At 46.3% G+C, this 20,824-nt stretch overlaps 1 protein-coding gene across 9 annotated transcripts in view; it reads left to right on the plus strand.

Moving 5' to 3' along the window:
• Nucleotides 1-1,046: 1,046 nt before the first annotated feature.
• Nucleotides 1,047-20,824, plus strand: part of KIAA0232 — a 100,561-nt gene continuing 80,783 nt past the window's right edge. For 3 of the 9 annotated variants that reach the window (XM_016951266.4, XM_016951269.4, XM_016951270.4), the window contains exon 1: nt 1,095-1,283. The gene's annotated coding sequence lies outside the window, so the exon portion shown is untranslated. Of the gene's footprint in view, nt 1,284-2,196; nt 2,449-3,853; nt 4,010-14,392; nt 14,500-20,824 lie in introns of those variants that run through there. The other 6 variants (XM_054682744.2, XM_063809346.1, XM_016951268.4 and 3 more) reach the window with 5 other exon arrangements.

The following is a 20,824-nucleotide window of genomic DNA, read 5'->3' on the forward strand; positions in this document are numbered from 1 at the left end:
GATTTGTCCCACGATTTTTGTAAAGAACAAAAAGATACGTTTGCAGAAAAACACTCTAGATAGTACGTAAGCGACAGTTCCTCGGTTTGTCCTTCCATGGATGCATGGAGCATCTAGCCAACTCAGCAGATGACCCCTCTCCAGTGTTTCAGCATCTGCTTCTCCCACAAGCCCGTGAGCTGGTGCAGGAAATTCTCCAACAGGTTCTGAACAGAAAAGCATAGTGCCTGGCACCTAGTGGGTGCTGCATAAATGAACAAATGACCCCAGGTAAGTCACTCCTCCCATTGGACCTCTTTCTTCTAAGTAATCTCCCTTCCTTTTCCAGGTCCATGATACTTATTTGCTTTTTTAGAACAGGCCTAGGAGTCACATTCAGGGAAGGTAGGTGGCTGTGAAGACACTTTGATTAAAAGGTTAATGCACATTTTTGGTTTCCACTTTCGAATCTTCCAGAATTTATTTTTGCCTAGTTAATAAAAAAAGAGCCATGTCACATTTCTTTAGCTTGTCTTCTGGGTTCCTTAACAACAACAACAAAAAATTAAAGTCTTTATTTTAAACCGCCTACTCCAGCCATCTCAGGACGCGGCGAGGAGGGGGCGCGGACAGGTGGCGCGCGAGCCCGGGAAGGCGGGGGCTGCACCGGGCCGCGGGCGGGGCCGTGCACGCCGAGCCCCACTTCCCCAGCGCGGGCCGGGGGCGGGGCGCGGCGGCGGAGTTCGGGGGCTTCTGCCGAGGGCAGTCCCACGTGCCCCTCCGCGGGAGGCGTCTCCTCTCCGACGCCCAGCACGCTGGGGGGCTCCCGCTTCCTGCCTGCCCTCTCTACTGCTTGCCCTCTCACCTCCCAGCGGCTTCCGCCGCCCCGGCCAAGCTGCACGGCGCGTCCCGGGCCCTAGACCCCCACCCGCCAGGCACCAGCCCCGGCCTGTCCCCTCGCGCCCTCAGCTCGCGGCCCACCGCCCGCGCGCGCCCGCAGCCCAGCCGGAGGGAGGGGCAGGGGCGGGGACCGGCCGGCGCTGATGTAATCCCGGCACCCGGGCGGAAGGATATGGAGCGCGCCCCTGGTTGGCGGGGCGCTGAGGCCAGTTGCCGGGTAACGGAGCGGAGCGGCTCCCGGCGCGCCGCCTCCCGCCCTCCGCGGAGTGGCGCTGGGGCCGCCGCCGCCGCTTTACGTAAGGCGCAGGCCAGGGCCGCCCGGCGCTCGGCAGCCGCCCGCAGCCCCTCGGAGCCAGAGGAGAGGCGCCCCCGCCGGCCGCCGCGCCGCCCGGCAGCCTCGGCAGGTACTGCGGGCAGGCGGTGGGGAGGGAGGGCGCGGAGCAGCCCCTCGGCCGGGTGGGCGCGGGCCGGGGAGGCCGGACGCTCGCCGCCGTGGGGCTCCGGGGCCAGCCCGAAGGAGGCCGGGCCGCAGCCGAAGGCTTCGGGGTCAGCCCAAGGGAGACAGGGCCGCCGCCGGGGGCTCCGGGGCCAGCCTAAGGGAGGCCGAGCCGCCGCCGAGGGCTCCGGGGCCAGCCTGAGGGAGACCGGGCCGCCGCCGGGGGCTCCGGGGCCAGCCTGAGGGAGGCCGGGCCGCCGCTGATGGCTCCGGGGCCAGCCTAAGGGAGACCGGGCCGCTGCTGATGGCTCCGGGGCCAGCCGAGGGAGGCCTGACCGGCCCCGACCCTGGTGGTGCCCGGGCGTGCGGGTGAGCTGTGGGCCCTGGGACCCCCGCCCCGACCCCAGGACGCCGGGACACCGGCTTGCGGCTCGTGCGCCCGGGTGGGCAGCGGACGATGAGTCCGCACAATGGGTTGCCGTTGGCTGCCTCCTGCCTGGGGCAGGTGTCGCCGCGTCGGGGCGGCTCTTCTGGGGGAGACGAGGCGGGGGTGCTTAGACTTGATAGGACGTAGAGCCCCGAAAGTGGGTGCGGGAGGAAGGCTTCGGCCGGTGGGAGGCGCCCGGCGTCCCCGGCAGCGGGGTCAGGCCGGCAGGCTGGGCCGCTCGCTCGCGTCCCCTCCGTTCCCCTCCCCTCCAGCATTGTCCTTTTGGGGCCCCGGGAAGGGAAAACCGCCGGGCGGGGGAGGAGGGCCGCAGGCGGGCGGGGCCGGGAGGCCGGCTGAGCGACTGGCGCGCCGGCCTATGGCGCGGGGCGCGGCGCGGGGGGCGGGCCTGGCGGGCGGGGCCGGTGCGGCGCAAGGTTTGGCGAAGGTTACAGCTGGAGCTAGGAGTGACAGGCCCATAGTCATCCGTGCGCTGCGCGGCAGACCCTGTCGCGAGGGCGCCCCGAGTTGCTGCGGGGCCTGATCCGGCTCCTTTTCCAACAATACGCGTCTCCAGCCGGCATTTCTAGAGCTCTCTGCTTCTTCCCGCTGGAGAAACCAGTGTGTGTCGTGTCGGAATGCTTCGTGTTGCCCTAGAATTCAGCTTGCGTCTTGTGGTGCGCAGATGACAGGACCTGTCGAACTCTTGGTACAGACCCCTAAATCGTGGCAGAAGTGTCTTGATTTCTTTTTTGCCACCTTTCCGTTTTTGTCCTCTATAGGCAAGCTATAAAGACTTAACCCAGTTAAAAACAGGAGGGAGATTCAGCGGAGAGGAGGCATGCGAGATTCTTTGGAAAAAATTATATAAATGTAGTTCTTGCTAATAATTATCTGGGTTGGATACTCTGACTTATTGTTCAAGTTCCTAAGAAGGGATTTTACATTTCTGGGTCTTGTTTTAAAAACTGTTAGAAAGCTCGTGAGGGGGTAGGGACAAGCAGTTTTGGTAATAGGCGATGCTGTGGATAAAACTGTGAGGTAAAATGCTCAAGCTAGATTCTTCCTGTGCAAAATAAGACCCGTTCCAGAACACTTTGACCATTTCGTGGACTTAGAATTTAAAGGCGGGTGAGGGCGGCGGGGAGGAGGAGCGGATTCTATCACTCTGCATCCTCAAGGTCAAATATTCTTCCATCAGTTATTTTGGATTGAACCATTCCTAAATAGGTCTCAGGATCTCTATGTCGTTTCCTTATGACAGAACCTATTTCCGAGATTGTGCCTTGCATACCTATAGAAGCTCCTTTCACTTAATACATCTTGTAACTCAGATTCAATTGCTGTACTTGCTAAATAATGCATTTTTAATCATTCAAAAAGTGGTTTACAGCTTCCTCGGGTATAATGGTTTTTATGTAAGCCCGTTACATCAGTGAAATGCCAGTTTTTAAACATTGAAGGGAAGGGAGAATATTATTCTTATTTATTTCCAGAGGAAGTAGAATTCAAAGTGCAGGTGCTTTTTTGTTTGCTTTGGAGAAAAAGTATAGGTCTTTAACATGACGTTAACAGAAGTCAAATCTAAGGATAATTAGCTTGTTATACAAGTTGCAAACATTTAAGAAGATCAGATGAATTTTTTTTTTTTTTTTTTTTTTTTTTTGAGACGGAGTCTCGCTCTGTCGCCCAGGCTGGAGTCCGCAATCTCGGCTCACTCACTGCAACCTCCGCCCGCCGGGTACAAGCGAGTCTCCTGCCTCAGCCTCCGGAGTAGCTGGGACTACAGGTGCATGCCACCACGCCCGGCTAATTTTTTGCATTTGTAGTAGAGACGGGGCTTCACCGTGTTAGCCAGGATGGTCTTTGTCTCCTGACCTCGTGATCCGCCTGCCTCAGCCTCCCAAAGTGCCAGGATTACAGGCGTGAGCCACCGCGCCTGGCTGATTAGATGAATTTTTAACACTTCCAGTGGTAATATAGGGTAATGTAGCTAGCCTACTCTGTGCTATGTTGTACGGTAGCACTCTTCGAAAGAAGTTAGATTGTTCTTGTTCTTTATTTTTCATTGTGTGGAAAAGTGCTGAGCCTGCGCTTTGTCCTTGTTTTTGTAGCATTTGACTTGGCAGTTAATGGCTTGTGAGCTAATTTCCTCATCTGTAAAATGGGAAGATTGATGACACCTGTTTCACAGAATAGTTGGGATGATCGCTTGAGGGAAGACGTGAAATTTCGTCAAGACACAAACCCTTTAAAAATACTCGCCTAGTGTAAGTGTTAAAACCTCAGATTGCTTGCTTTGCTTAAAGCTTTTAACTTTGTCTTCAGGCTCCTCCCCACCCCTTCCTATCCATACTTTGCCTGGCTGCCAGAGTCATCTTTCCTGAGCTCAGATCTTGTCAGCCTCTGGCTCAGTAGGCTTCTAAGACTGCCTGTGGTTTGGAGCTTAGAATTCAGAGATATCAGCATCACAATGCAGGCCCCTTGCAGTCTGGCCCCCAGTCATCTCTGTACTTTATCTTGTCCTCTTTGTCCCCTTTCCACACTGTCCAGCTAAACAAGACTGCGCTTGGTTCTCTGAACATGCCAAGCTATTTCACACCTTCTTTGCTTATATTCTTTTCTCTTATTGGAATGTCCTATCTCACTCCCACTCCCTCCAGTTCTTAAAAGTTCTTATCAAATATTCTGTTCTCTCTGGAGTCCTTTGGAAGTCCTATTACAATGAATTATTCCTTTCCTCAATCATAGTTCTCTATTTTTCCTTCATTATTGTCTATATCATGTTGTATTATAAATTGGTCATAGTAAACTCTGGCTGTGGTGTCTATCTCATCATTTTGCCCCCAACACCTTGCTCAGGCGTTTAAACATAAGTGCTTAATGTTAAACATAAGTGTTTAAATGTTTGCTAAATAAAGTCAAAGTCTGTAATCAGCCTTAAAGAGTATGTTAATATTATAAAGTATGTTTATATTTATTTTTATTTTTTCTGACCCTGGCTTAAGTCTCCAAATAAAGTTTGTTTGTTTTTGAGACAGGATCTTGCTCTGTCACCCAGGCTTGGAGTGTGGTGGTGTGATCATGGCTCACTGTAGCCTCAACCTCCCAGGCTCAAGTGATCCTCCCACCTCAGCCTCCTGAGTAGCTGGGACCACGGGCATGCACCACTATGCTCAGCTAATTAAAACAATTTGTTTTTTTGTAGAAACAGGGGTCTCCCTGTGTTGCCCAGGCTGATCTCGAACTCCTGGGCTCAAGCAATCCTCCCACCTCAACCTTCCAAAGTGCTGGGATTACAAGCATGAGCCACCGCACAAGACCCACATGAAGTATTTTTAATAAACATCGGTGCCCACAACATTAGAAATGTAGTTTTACTATGTTGAATATAGTTACTATTTAGAATATTTGTTTACAGTTATTTTTGGTCTTTCACATAATCACATAAGTGGTATTTTATACAAAGTAAAAACTGTCATCTTTCCCACCTGTATCTAAACTTGTAGGGTCTAATGAAATAGATGAAGTGCCTGCATTGCTGACTGTAAATCACCGACCCGTTTTTTGGGTAGAGGGAACCAGAGCACAAGGTTAAAAATATTCCTTGTATTGGCCGGGCGCGGTGGCTCACGCCTGTAATTCCAGCACCTTGGGAGGCCGAGGCGGGCAGATCACGAGGTCAAGAGGTTGAGACCATCCTGGCCAACATGGTGAAACCCCGTCTCTACTAAAAATACAAAAATTATCTGGGCATGGTGGAGCATGCCTATAGTCCCAGCTACTTGGGAGGCTGAGGCAGTAGAATCTCTTGAACCCGGGAGGTGGAGGTTGCAGTGAGCCAAGATCACACCACTGGACTCCAGCCTGGCGACAGAGCAAGGCTCTCTCAAAAAAAAAAAAAAAAAAAATCCTTATATTTGAAGTATAATTTAATTCCCAAGAGATTACATGCTTTTTCTTTAAAAGTTTTCTTTTTTAGAGATTTATTATATGCATCAAAAGCAATTGCGTTTGAGGGGGCTTCTTAAAAGAATATTAGAACTGGATTTGAAAGACTCAGGTTTGCTTCTTGGCCGTGAACAAGTTTGTTAAATATCTTTGGAAGTCAGTCAGTCTTTATTTGGGAACTGAGAACAGTTATTCCTGTTACTTTGTAGTACATTTAAAGAGGCTATGCTTTGTGTACTGCACATCCTTACACAGATATAAGGTAATCAGATGTTTTGCTTTATAGCATTTTTGTCCTACTTGTTACTCAGCCTGGAAACCTTTAGAGACTTCCTTTCTTGACCAGATTTTTACCAGGTTTGCCTCCATGAGTCTTTTCCATCAGTCTTTTTCTTTACTCTTTCATGTTTCCTCTGCCCCTACCCTCCCTGAAGCTCTTACTCCTTATGAAGATAGTTACTGTAGTCCTCCAACTGGCCTCTTTTTTCTGGTCTCTCCTCCTCTATTCTGTTGCCAGAATTGTTTAATAGGCAAATCAAATCATATCATGACCCCTTTCCCAAGTATACACCAGAGGTTCTCAACATTTCCCTCTATTCCATCACACCTAAGGGATATGACAGTTTTGTTGGTAAGGTTATGGGCTTTCTCCTCCCAAGATTTTTACCTTGGAAGTGCTACCACACTCCTTCCCTGGTTGAGAATTAATGTTAAAGAGTTAGGAAATCACTGTAAGATCTTTGCTATCTAGCCTCATTCTTACTTTTAGCTTAATCTTTTATTGGATCTCTTCTTTTTCGTTTTTGTGTTTTTGAGACAGGGTCTTGCTCTGTCACTCATGCTGGAGTGCAGCGGTGCCATCTTGGCTCACTGCAACTTCCACCTCCCTTCCTCCTGCCTTGGCCTCCTGAGTAGCTGGGACTACAGGCACATAACGCCTGGCTAATTTTTTGTAGAGATGGGGTTTTGCTCTGTTGCCTAGACTGGCTTCAAACTCCTGGGCTCAAGCAATCTGCCTGCCTTGGCCTCCGAAAGTACCGAGATTATAAGCATGAGCCACCACGCCCAGCCTGCATCTCTTCTTGTCACCTTATATTTCAACACAAGACCTCTGGCCACTTCCGTTATTGGCAGACTACTCTGAAATATCCTTTCCACCTTTCTCTCTCTTTCTGAGTCTTGGAGTCTTGGCTTAAATGCTGCTACTTCTATTTCTGTAACCCAATTTTCAGAATTAACTCATTATTTTTCTCCCACACAGTGCTAGCCTGATACCTCTACTTATCTATTTTTTCCTTATGACTTTTTAGTTTATATACATGAAGGTCTTTCCTGGATTATAAACTCCTTGAGAGATGTAGAGGAAAATCTTAATCATTTCTGATTTCCTCTAGTGTGCAATATAGTCTTTTACATAGTACTCATTTGTTAAATGTTTGACTGAATTAACTCAAAATTTACAGTCTCTGATTTCAGGAGGAGGAGGATAGAGTTGGAATAACTTTGTATGAGAACTTAGTGAATCCACGTGACACACTCAGAACAGGGCCCAGCATATAGTAAATGCTCAGTAAGTGGCAGCTTTTAGCTATTAATTTGAATAGGTGGAGACGACACTAGTGGTTGGATACACTGGTTAATTGTATATGCTAGTTTATTATGACAGTGTTCACATATTTATTTCTGGTGTGTGTGTAAAGAAAAAAATCTCATTTTCTTTCTTTTTTTTAATTTTTATTTTGAGACAGAATCTTGCTGTCGCCCAGGCTCGAGTGCAGTGGCACGATCTCGGCTCACTGCAAACTCCACCTCCTGGGTTCACGCCATTCTCCTGCCTCAGCCTCCCGAGTAGCTGGGACTACAGGCGCCCGCCACAACGCCCGGCTAATTTTTTGTATTTTTAGTAGAGAGGGGGTTTCACCGTGTTAGCCAGGATGGTTTTTATCTCCTGACCTCGTGGTCTGCCCGCTTTGGCCTCCCAAAGTGCTGGAATTACAGGACTGAGCCACCATGCCCGGCCTTTTTTTTTTTTTTTTTCCGGGACTGAGTTTTACTCTGTCGCCCAGGCTGGAGTATAGTGGCGTGATCTTGGCTTACTGCAACCTCTGTCTCGTGGGTTCAAGTGATTCTCCTGCCTCAGACTCCCCAGTAGCTGGGATTACAGGTGCGTGCCACCATGCCCAGCTAATTTTTTATTTTTTAATAGAGACGGGGTTTCACCATGTTGGCCAGGTTGGTCTTGAACTCCTGAGCTCATGATCTTCCTGCCTTGGCCTCCCAAAGTGCTGGGATTACAGGTGTGAGCCACCGTGCCTGGCCAGTCATCTCATTTTCAACTTGCATCTACCTTCTTTCATTAATTTTGTGACTAAGTTGGAGAGGGCTTTTGCATAAACAGATTCATGATGGTGGTCCTAAATTACTCTGAAGACAGGCAAACCTGTCTGTAGATGAGCAGGTTTTTTTGAATATGGCTTAAGAAAGTCTGGAAAATTGGCCAGGCATGCTGGCTTGCCTATAATTCCAGCACTTTGGGAAAGCGAGGTGGGAGGATCACTTGAGCCCAGGAGTTTGAGATGTGCCTGGGCAACATGGGGAAATCCTGTTTCTACAAAAAAATTTAAAAAATTAGCCAGGTGTGGTGGCACATGTCTGTAGTCCCAGCTACTTAGGAGGCTGAGGCAGGAGGATCGCTTGAGCCCAGGAGATCAAGGCTGCAGTGAGCCATGATTGCACCACTGGACTCCAGCCTGGGTGACTGAGCGAGACCCTGTCTCAAGAAAAAAAAAAAAAAAAAAAGAGTGGAAAATAGAAATTGTCAAAGTTTACACTATACAGTATGCTATTTTCAGGAAAGCGAATGTTTTCACTTTAATCTTACATCTTGTTAATATACATTAAGCAGTAGAAACTTCCTCTTTGGTATTTGGAATGACTATTGAGATTTCTGTTTCTGACATCTTCCCTAAGTGCTTACCTATTGCCAGGCTTTCTCCATATCTGTCTCTTCCTCAGTGTTGCCCCTGGTTGAATAGGGAGAAGATAGGGAAAACCAGCCGTAATTATTTCAGAATTGTTCACCCAGTTTGGAGATTTTTTCAAGCCCTTCCTTTTTTTATTTAATTTTTTTTTTAAATTAAAAAAGGTCTTTTTTTTTTTTTTTTTTTTTTTGAGGCAGAGTCTCACTCTGTCACCGAGGCTGGAGTGCAGTGGCACGATCACAGCTCACTACAGCCAGGACCTCCTGGGCTCAAGTGATCCTCCTGCCTCAGCTGGGACTACACGCTCATGTTACCACTCCTGGCTAATTTTTATTCTTTTTATGTAGAGACAGGGTTTTGCCATGTTGCCCAGGCTGATATCAAACTCCTGGCCTCAAGCGATCCTCCCGCCTTGGCCTCTCAAAGTGCTGGGACTGTGGGTATGAGCCACCATGCCAGGCAAGCCCTTTATTAGATGTCTGATTAGTGTGTTGCTCCTTGCTAGCATTTTCCCTGAATATTTTAATGGAGAGAAAGTTGAAATAGAGTAGACACGTTTTTAATTCTTTCTTTGGTTATTTTCCTTGCCACTGCTTTCTTTGGTTACCATCATAGATAATTGATTCCTGATTCTACTTTTGTTAATCTTTTGCCAGTACCGTCTGAAGGAGTTTCTTGTTTTTATATACTTTTTTTTTTTTTTTTTTTTTTTTTTTTGAGGCAGTCTTGCTCTGTCACCCAGGCTGGAGTCCAGTGGTACAATCTTGGCTTACTGCAACCTCCACCTCCCGGGTTCAAGCGATTCTCCTGCCTTGGCCTCCTGAGTACCTGGGACTACAGGTGTGTGCCACCATGCCCAGATAATGTTTTGTATTTTTAGTAGAGATGGGGTTTTGCCATGTTGCCCAGGCTGGTCTCGAACTCCTGAGCTCAGGCAGTCCGCCCGCCTTGGCCTCCCAAAGTGTTGGATTACAGGCATGAGCCACCGTGCCTGACCTGTTTTTATATACTTTAAAGTTTAAATTAAACTTGTGAAAGTATGTGTTTTGTATGATTTGCCAAAACATTGGAATACAAGTAGCTGTTATAAAGCCTTTTTTTTTTTTTGAGACAGGGTCTCATTCTGTCACCCAGGCTGGAGTGCAGTGGCACAATTATGGCTCACTGTAGCCTTGGCCACCTCCCAGGCTCAATTGATCCTCCCACCTCAGCTTCCTGAGTAACTGGGACTACAGTTGTGCGTCACCACACCCAGCTAATTTTTAAATTTTTTGTAGAGATGGGGTTTTACCACGTTACCCAGGCTGTTCTGGAACTCCTGAACTCAAGCGATGCTCTTGCCTCTGCCTCCCAAAATGCTGGGATTACAGGCATAAACCACTATGCCTGGACTCAAGCCGACTTTTTAACATGAACAATAAGTATCTTTCTTCATTTCCCTTCCCATCCTGTATTCATCTTACCTTGAAGACCACAGATAAATTTTAAAAAATGGAATCATGGTAAAGAGTGTTCTTGTGTCATTATTTAAACAAACACTAAACTTTGTATCTTGGAATGCTTTCCATATCAGACATACAGATTGATATGGGTTGGCTGTGTCCCCACCCAAATCTCATCTTGAATTCCCACATGTTGTAGGAGGGACCTGGTGGGAGGTGATTGAATCATGGGGACAGGTCTTTCTCATGCTGTTCTCATGATAGTGAATACGTCTCATGAGATTTGATGGTTTTAAAAAGGGGAGTTTCCCTGCATAATCTCTCCTCTTTTGACTGTCACCATCCATGTAAGATGTGACTTTGCTCCTCCTTGCCTTCTGCCATGATTGTGAGGCCTCCGCAGCCACGTGGAACTGTAAGTCAATTAAACCTCTTTCCTTTCTAAATTACCCAGTCTTGGGTATGTCTTTATCAGCAGTGCAAAAACAGACTAATACACAGATCTACTTTAGGTACAGATTTGCTTTACCATGTTCTTTTTTTAATATGTCTAGTATTACCTTGTGTGAAGGTGCCTGAATTTATTTAACTAGTTGATATGAAGAGTTTCCAGGTTTTTGTTATTTGTAACACAGTGCTACAGTAAACATTTTCGTACATATGTCTTAGTGAACTTTCATGAGTAACCGCCTTACTCTCAGCAGCCTTAAAAAAATTGACCAACAAGTTTCTAACTACTCTGAATAATCATTTGTCATGTTAAAAATTTTCTTGGTGGCTATATTAGTTTTACTACTTTTGTTAAGGCCGGATATTTTGTTTTCTGAAGTAGTCCTGTGATATAATTTCATACAATTAAGCACAGATTTTTTATATTGCACATAGAATATTAGGCTCATAAAGTTTATAAAGGCACAGGGTTGGCTTTATGAGCCTGTAATTGCATCATACAGGGCCCTTGCTTGCTTCAATGATCTGCTGTTGTAGTCTTGATAGTCTTAGGGTTTTTTTTTTCTTTCTTTCTTTTTTTTTTTTTTTTTTTTGAGACAGAGTCTCACTCTGTTGCCCAGGCTGTAGTGCAATGGCGTCATCTCGGCTCACTGCAAGCTCCGCCTCCTGGGTTCACGCCATTCTCCTGTCTCAGCCTCCTGAGTAGCTGGGACCACAGGTGCCCACCACCACGCCCGGCTAATGTTTTTGTATTTTTAGTGGAGACGGGGTTTCACCATGTTAGCCAGAATGGTCTCGATCTCCTGATCTCGTGATCCGCCTGCCTCAGCCTCCCAAAAACTGCTGGGATTACAGGCATGAGCCACCGTGCTTGGCCATTCTTAGTTATTTTTGAACTCAGAACCCACATTATTGTTCTGCACTGGGTCCCACAAATTATGTAGCCAGTCCTATGAAGACTTCATAAAAACTCGTAGTAAGAACCCCTCATCCTCTCATCTCCTAATCCTGTTCCCTGTGAGTGACTACCATTAACATTACCTAATGTTAACTAATTAACTAATTACCATTAGTTAAGTAATTACCATTAGTTTATCCACTTGGGGACTTTTTAGAATGTGTATATAAACAACATTGCATATTATGCTTGAGCCATTAAAAAAAAACTGTTTATTTGAAATCCACACAGAGTCAGTATGTATTTTCCTGAAAAACTCCATAATGGATCACGAATGCTACAGACTTTCAGAAAATAGAGGCTCTAAAAAACTTAGCCTTAAGAAGTTGGTACTGAACTGTAGTTTTAGATTTTGTATTGGTTTGTGTTTGAAAAAGTATGCTTAACTTGAAGCTTTAGCGAAACAGCCTAAGTTTCAGTGTTAAGATAGCTATCTCTGAGGTTTCACCTTGTAAAATGAAGTAAAACCTTAAGCTCATCATAGGTGAGTCAGAAATGAAAATAAAGTTTATTCATCAATCAGGTTCAATTGAATAAGGGATTCACTAGGATTATTTGGTGCTTTCTTAAAAAGTGGTCAGAATTCTTGGTGAAGTAAAAGGGCTAAGGATTCTTAGAAGTAGCTACAGAAAATGGATAAGGGGAGAGTGAGCTAACACTGGTTAACCGTTCTAATCTGTTAGGGCGTTGTGTTAGGGACCTTAGATAAACCATTTAATGTAAGCCTCCTGAGAACTCTGAGAGAGATGGGATGGTTGTCATTTTACAAATGAGGAAGCTACAACTCAGAGAGATTCCGAAAAACTTCCCTGTGGTCACAGGTAATATATGGCAGAGCAGGAGCCCAGACTTCCGTCCTTCCAACTTAAAAGTTCATGTTCTTTCCGCTTCCCTACTCTACCTAGAGATCTATTCATTCATAAAGTATTTGTTGACTGCCTACACTGGGCTAGGTACAGATGCCAGGATGGATTAGACATCCAGGAGGTTTATTGGGGGAATTAAGGGTAAGGCGAGAGGAAGCAGGAGTAGTATGTAGGAAGAGCCTTTTGACTTCCACTTGGTCTGATTCCCGTGAAGAGAGGAGAGGAAGAGTGGCTAGGAACAGCCTCAGGTCACTGTACAGTTCTGAGAAAGTCTTGACCAAGCTGATAGGGAATTCTCATGCTGAAGCTGTGCATCCCGCACTGGACAGAAAGGCCTGAGTCTGTTATCCCTTTCGGATTAAACCATTAGTTGGGGGCAGCCTGATGGAAGCATGGCTTGGTGTCAGTGCTGTTGTGGCTCTGAACATGTAGCAACTTGAGGCTGTCAGCTTAGTTTCCTGTAGCAGCTTCTCTTGAAGGGTGATCTGAGCAGGGCACCTTCATAGTGGCTGCACACGGTCCTGTCCTGGTGGGTGTGGGTAGAAAGACTGATAATACAAATAAGCAAGTAGATGCATATGTGAAGTGAAAATTAGTGCCAAGGGGAAAAACAGAGCAGAAGATGGGGTGTTGCATCGTATGTGGTGGACAGGGAAAGCCTCTGTTGACACTTGAGCAGAGACCTGAAGAGGAAGAGAGAAAGATGTGGAGATACCTGAGGAGCAGAGCATTTCAAGGGGTAGAGGAGAGCAAGTGAAAGGCCTTGGTTCTGCATCCATGATGAAGGTACACCTAAGAGGGTTTGCTGATGGACGAGATGTGGGATGTGCGAGGAGGAGCCATCATAGCGTGGGGTTGCCCTTGACTGACATGGGGAGGGTCATGGCAAGGGTAATGGTGGTGAGAATTCAGGGTTGTGTTGTTTGGCTTTAGACATGTTATAAGTTTGAGATGCCTTGTCTAGTAGCTTGGTAGCATTAGAGTTCTGGAATTAAAGAGAAAGAAGCAGGGTAGAGAGAAAGGATGGAGCAATCTCTGCATAGGTGGTATTTATAATCATGGGACTAGAAGAGGTAAGCCAGATTGCGCAGTTAAATAAGGCAGCCACAAGCCACATGTGGCTTTTGTTTTGTTTTGTTTTGTTTTGTTTTGTTTTTGAGATGGAGTCTCACTCTGTCGCCCAGGCTGGAGTGCAATTGCATGATCTTGGCTTACTGCAAGCTCCGCCTTCCGGGTTCATGCCATTCTCTTGCCTCAGCCTCCTGAGCAGCTAGGACTACAGGCACCCGCCACCACGCCTAGCTGATTTTTTTGTATTTTTTAGTAGAGACAGGGTTTCATCGTGCTAGCCAGGATGGTCTCGATCTCCTGACCTTGTGATCCGCCTGCTTCGGCCTCCCAAAGTACTGGGATCACAGGCGTGAGCCACCGCGCCCGGCCCTCATGTGGCTTTTGAACTTTGCATGCATCTAATCTGAATTGAGATGCGCTGTGTCAATTATGCACCAGATGCCAAAGACAGTGTGAAAAATTACAATGTAAAATATATCATTAATTTTTACCTTCATTATATTTGGAGTGATATTATTTTGGATATATTGGGTTAAATCAAACATATTAAAGTTAATTTCACCTGTTTCTTTTTTAATATGGCTACTAGAAATGTATGTATTTATTTTTTGAGCTAGGACATCACTGTCACCTAGGCTGGAGTGCGGTGGTACATTCACAGCTTCTTGCAGCCTTGGTCTCCCAGGCTCAAGTAGTCCTCCCACTTCAGCCTCCTGAGTAGCTGGGACTATAGGCATGCGCCACTGCATCCAGCTAATTTACTTTTTTTGTAGAGACTGGGTCTCACTGTTGCCCAGGTTGAGCTCAAACTCCTGCTCTCATGCAATCCGCTTGCCTTGGCCTCCCCAAGTGCTGGGGTTACAAGAATGAACCACTGCACTTGGCCTAGAAAATTTTAATTACATATATGACTGGCATTATTTTGCTCTTGAAGGCACTGGTGGAGGAAGCAAATGGAAATAGAGAAGTCCAAGGGCAGAGCCTGGAAAGCTGGGAAGAGGAGGAGCAGCCAGCGGAGGAGCCAGCGAGGGTGTGGACTGGGTGAGGAGAGGATGATGAGAGGTGTGGTTTGTGTGTAAGTGAGCTGCACTAAAATTTGATTAGAACTTGAGTAAAAGGAAAGTATCAGAAACTAGGTCTAATTAATATGTAATATGTGGAATTGGTTATTCGTAGAAGTGAACGAGTCCTGGAGATGGTCTGTAGGATCAGGATAGGATCGAGATCCTTCCCTATATTGTTCTTTTTTTTTTGGAGACAGAGTCTTGTTCGGTCACCCAGGTTGGAGTGCAGTGGCACGATCTCAGCTCACTGCAGCCTCTGCCTCCTGGGTTCAAGTGATTCTTATGTCTCAGCCTCCCAAGTCACTGGGACTACAGGCGTGTGCCACCACCCCTGGCTAATTTTTGTATTTTTAATAGAGACAGCATTTTGCCATGTTGACCAGGCTGGCCTCAAACTCCTGACCTCAGGTGATCTGCCTGCCTTGGCCTCCCAAAGTGCTGGGATTGCAGGCGTGAGCCACCACACCCGACCATATTGTTCTTTTTTAAGTGAGTTTCATGCCACCTGTTTAAAGAAAGCTCTGACATAGCCTATCTGAGGAATCAATCATGATAGTAGAAAAGGAAGCACACATTTATAAGATTTGACACAGTTAGTGCAAGAAGGTGACTCTTATGACCCTTAAAATTTTGGACACACGGTTTTCTTTCAGCTTGTAATCTTCTCTTAGTAAAACTGCCATAAGAATATCTTACCTTCCTTTTGCTCTTTCTGAGCTCGTAGGGTGTCTTTGAGAATATTCAAGTAGGCTCCTTGAGTGGCCTTAGCTACCGTGATGGGAGGGCTTCGTTTCCATTCTTGGTTTTCTGGTTTATATGTTGGTCACTTGGTTATGTTAGTCAGCATCCTTTGGCACTGCCTTCTGTCCTGATCATCTCATAGGAACAGACTTTGGGACATTTACTGACAACGGTCAGTTGGAGAGCCTTCCTCATGCAGCACGTCGACTTCTTTTTAATATGTTGGTAGCTATAACAGTGTAGTATCAGGCAGATTGTTTTTTCTTTAGACATTACACTTTTTTCCTCTGTATTTTATTATTTCATTTCCCAAAAAACACACTTGCACATTTAAGAGCAGTGTTTTAACAGTTTTTTCCAAAGCCATGAGATAGCAACTGTCATGGAAACTGAAGCTCCTCTGACTGGAACTTACTTAGGCCTTGCCAGGGTGGGCAAAAGATGACGTTGAAAAGGATCAGGTAGCACCCTGCATTTTGCCATTGGCTAAAGTGGGGTCAGAGCTGGTTGCCATTTTCTCTCTGTCTTGAGGTTCAGGCCTGTCATCTTCTCAAAATGTCTCCAGGCCTGTTGGGACAGTGAACAGTAATGGCCAAACTAAAAACTTTAAGAAGGATATGATATGCTAAATGCAGGGAAAAAGACTTCGCTTTAACCCTCAACAAATGTATAAAGAGGGCCGGGTATGGTGGCTCACATCTGTAATCCCAGCACTTTGGGAGGCCAAGGCAGGAAGGATCGCTTGAGCCCAGGAATTCGAGACCAGCCTGGGCAACATAGCAAGATCCCATCTCTTAAAAAAAAAAACTTAGCTGGGTGTAGTGGTGTATGCCCATAGTCCCAGTTACCTGGGAGGCTGAGGTGGTAGGATTGCTTGAGCCCAGGAATTCCAGGCTGCAGTGAGCCATGATTACGCTACTGTGCTCCAGCTAGCCTGGGTGACAGAGCCAGACCGTGCCTCTCAAAAAAAAAAAAAAAAAAAAAAAAAAAGGCCGGGCGCGGTGGCTCACGCCTGTAATCCCAGCACTTTGGGAGGCCAAGGCGGGCAGATCACAAGGTCAAGAGATCGAGACCACGGTGAAACCCCACCTCTACTAAAAATACAAAAAATAGCCGGGCACAGTGGCGGGCGCCTGTAGTCCCAGCTACTTGGGAGGCTGAGGCAGGAGAATGGCATGAACCCGAGAGGTGGAGCTTGCAGTGAGCTGAGATCACGCCACTGCATTCCAGCCTGGGTGACAGAGCCAGACTCCGTCTCAAAAAAAAAAAAGAGAGAGAGAAATAAAAATGTTTGAAGGAAAGGCTACAAGTTAAACGAGGAGTGAATAGTATGATAGAAAGGGCACCAGCTTTGGAGATAGGGCACATACATGATGGCCCTGGTTTTGACTCTCCGTGAGACCCTAAATACCTGTCTAAATTTCTTAATCCATGAAATGGGAGGTTTGGCTTAGCTTATGCTTTTTCATGTTGTGAAAGCAGTGTTTGATGCTGAGTAGGTGCTCAGATGTTGATTAAATGAACAAGGAATAAAATAACTATAGAGAGCCTAGGTACTTAAGGCATGAGCCAGGGGTCAAGGTGATGGGTATTGGCCATCCCCTGCTCCTCACCTGTCCCACCTTAACCTGTGTAGTGTAGCATTGGCTACTACTACTTTGAGACATATTTGAACAACACTAGGTTAGATAATCCCTTTCTAAGCTTAAATATGTCATGCTTCTGATGCTGACACCAACCCTTTTCTTTCTTCTCAGTTACATGCTTTATTTTTGAGACAGGGTCTCGCTGTCGCACAGGCTGGAGTGCAGGGGTGTGATTATCGCTCACTGCACCCTTGACCTCCAGGGCTCAAACGAGCCTCCCACCTCAACCTTCTGAGTCTCTTGGACTACAGGCATGTGACATTATGCCCAATTAATTTTTTATTTTTTTGTAGAAATGGAGCCTCCCTGTGTTGTCCAGGCTGGTCTCAAACCCCTGGGCTCAAGCCATCCTCCTGCCTCAGCCTCCCAAAGTGCTGGGATTATAGGCGTGAGCCACCGTGCCCAGCTGCTGTGTACTATTTACTAAGATAAAAGTTGCACGAGAAGAAATGCAGTTTCATCAGGTGTAGGGGAGGAAGTCAGAGGTGCTGTGTTTGTTTCCTAGGGATGCTACAACAAAGTACCCCAAACTTTGATGGATGGCTTTTAACAACAGAAGTGTATCTTCTCACAGTTCTGGAGGCCAGAAGTCCAAAATCCAAGTGTTGGCAGGGCTGGTTCCTTCTGGAGATTCTGAGAGAGAGCTTGGTCCATGCCCTACTCTTAGCGTCTGGTGGTTATTGGCAATACTTGGCATTTCTTGGCTTGCATTGGTACATTACTGCAGTCTCCGCATCTGTCTTCACGTGGGATTCTCCCCTGCATGTCTCTGTGTGAATTTCCCTCTTCTTATAAGGACATCAGATCATTGAATTAGAGTCTCTTATCCAATTTAGGTGGCTGATAATCTAGTATGACCTCATTTTAACTTGATTACATTTTCACAGACCCTGTTTTCAAATAAGGTAATGTTCACAGGTAATGGAGTAAGGACTTGAACATACCTTTTTTGGGGGAAACAGTTCAGTCCACAGCAGGTGTTAAAGTTGGGGGTAAACAATTTCTGAAAAATTGTGAGTCATTTCCTCAAATTCATCTCTTTTCATTAAAGCTAGGTCTGTCAGAGGAATTGGGATAAAACAAACATAAAATTCATGTCTACTAGAAAGTATCAATTTGGCCTCAAGTCAAAATCGTGGATGGCATAGCCTAAGACTACATAACTATTAGAAAGACTCTTATAATAGAGACTAAGAATTCTGTTTTTTACACATTGGGTTTTTGCTTTGAGATTAGTTGGGTTTTTTTGTTTTTTGTTTGTTTGTTTTTTGAGTCGGAGACTCGCTCTGTTGCCAGGCTGGAGTGAAGTGGCACAATCTCGACTTACTGCAACCTCCGCCTCCTGGGTTCAAGCGATTCTCCTGCCTCAGCCTCCCAGGTAGCTGGGACTACAGGTGCCCGCCACCACGCCCGGCTAATTTTTGTATTTTTAGTGGAGACGGGGTTTCACCATGTTGGCCAGGATAGTCTCCATCTCCTGACATCATGATCCCCCCGCCTCGGCCTCCCAAAGTGCTTGGATGACAGGCATGAGCCACTCCGCCTGGCTGGCTTTTGTTTTGCATATACTCTGTTTTCTTTTTCTTTCTTTCTTTCTTTTTTTTTTTTTTTTTTTTGAGATGCAGTCTTACTCTGTCGCCCCGGTTAGAGTGCAGTGGCATGATCTCGGCGGACTGCAACCTCCATCTCCTGGGTTCAAGTGATTCTCCTGCCTCAGCCTCCCGAGTAGCTAGTATTACAGGTGCCCGCCACCATGCTTGGCCAATTTTTGTATTTTTAGTAGAGATAGGGTTTCACCATTTTTGCCAGGCTGGTCTCGAACTCCTGACCTCAGGTGATCTGCCTGTCTTGGCCTCCCAAAGTACTGAGTCATCGTGCCTGGACTTACATATGCTCTATTTTCTTGATGTGTTCTGATTTTATAATATTTGAAAATTTGGGGCCAGATGTGGTGGTTCATGCCTGTAATCCCAGCACTTTGGGAGGCCAAGGCAGGCGGATCACCTGAGGTCAGGAGTTCAAGACCAGCCTGACTAACATGGAGAAACCCCATCTCTACTAAAAATACAAAATTAGCTGGGTGTGGTGGTATGCACCTGTAATCCCAGCTACGCAGGAGGCTGATGCAGGAGAATCACTTTAACCCAGGAGGTGGAGGTTGTGGTGAGACAAGATCATGCCACTGCACTGCAGCCTGGGCGACAGAGGGAAACTCCGTCTCAAAAAAAAAAAAAAAGAAAATTTGGAGGAAAAGACCTTGCTCATTATACTTGTTTGAATTCTGTAAATGAAGTAAGCAGAATGGCAGAAATGTCATTTGGTAACATTTTATATAGTTTTGGGTCACATAGAAAATGCAGAGCCAGGTTGGCTCCTGGGCTCATCACTCTGAAAGGTTATGTGAGGGGGGTGATACGAAGAGCCCAGTTAGGAAGGGCAGGCAGGTTCTTAAGGGTTTGTTCAGTTCAGCAATGCTTTTCCAACAGCTTATTAACATGGAATGTAGTGGGAATACAAATATAAATATAGACAGAGTTCTTGATAATTTGGTCATAGGATAATTTGTAATTTTCTTAGTTTGTAGGAAATTAAGTTCAGCAGCTGGGTATTGAACCAGGATGTGGAATTGTCACCATTTCCCCAAATCTTGATGTGTTAGACCTGTTGTGTCCAGTAGAACTTTGTTTGATAATGGAAATGTTCACTGTCTTTTCTATTCAGTATCCACTGGCTACATGGGGCTATTAACACTGGAAATGTGGCTTGTGCCATTAAAGAACTGAATTTTCAATTTCATTTAATTTTAATTAATTTAAATGTAAACAGCCACTAGTGGCTGCCATATTCATTGGACAGTGCCGTTCTAGAGATTCATTTCATCTTTGTTTAGTTCACCTTTGTTCAAAGAATAAGTGGATGGTGGTTATAGGAGACCGAAAAGATGCCACTAGGCCAGGCATGGTGGCTCATGCCTGTAATCCTGGCCCTTTGGGAGGCTGAGGTGGGAGGATTGCTTGAGCCTAGGAGTTCGTGACCAGCCTGAGCAATATAGTGCGACCCTATCTCTACCAAAGAAAAAAGCTGGACTTGATGGCCACACACTTGTCGTCTTAGCTACTCTGGAGGCTGAGGTGGGAGGATTGCTTGAGCCCAGGAATTCCAAGCTGCAGCGAACTATGATTGCTCCACTGCACTCCAGACTGGGTGACAGGACGAAAAGGAAAAAAAAAAGAGAAAGGTGCTATTAAGTGGCTTACAGTGCTTAGGACTTTAATTAGCATATCCATGTTTTTAAATGTAGAACATAGGGTTTTCATAAAGTAGAAACGTGGATTCTGGTTTATTTGCAGTACAAAGAAAAATACAGGGCCTGCGAGGATGATCATTTTGTGCATGTGCTGAAATCACACTCTTTTAGCTTTAGAAGTTATTTGTATACATGCCACCATTACCTTCCAGATAAAGTTTGTATCCCTCACTGTGTATTGCACATAATAAATACCCACTAAATGGTGGTGGTTTCTGCTGTTTTTATGCAATAAAGGGGCCCTTGATCCTGATAGGGCTGTTAGTTCCTTCATGAGTGTCACAAGTTGGGTTCTCTGGGAAGGCGGGTACTTTGGGAAGCAGATGCAGACAATTTAGCATGCAGAATGTTGATTAGGGCTTGCTCGTAGGGTCCAGACTCAGGGAATGGAGAAGTTGAACTACCTTGCATGCCCAATTATAGCATAGCCTTGGCCAACCCCATTAGAATAGCCCGTGGGAGCTGTCCCGGCTTGGGCTGGGTAGCCAGGCCTGTACGCTCTCTCCGTCAGTCAGGATGACTTGCCTGGAAGAGGGCAAGATGTCGGGTGAGGCAGTTCTCTGTAGCCACGGCAGTACTTGAAGGGGCTGACGGAGCACTCCCAGCAG

This window comes from Pan troglodytes, chromosome 3 (assembly GCF_028858775.2).
Source record: "Pan troglodytes isolate AG18354 chromosome 3, NHGRI_mPanTro3-v2.0_pri, whole genome shotgun sequence".
NCBI classification, from domain to species: domain Eukaryota; kingdom Metazoa; phylum Chordata; class Mammalia; order Primates; family Hominidae; genus Pan; species Pan troglodytes.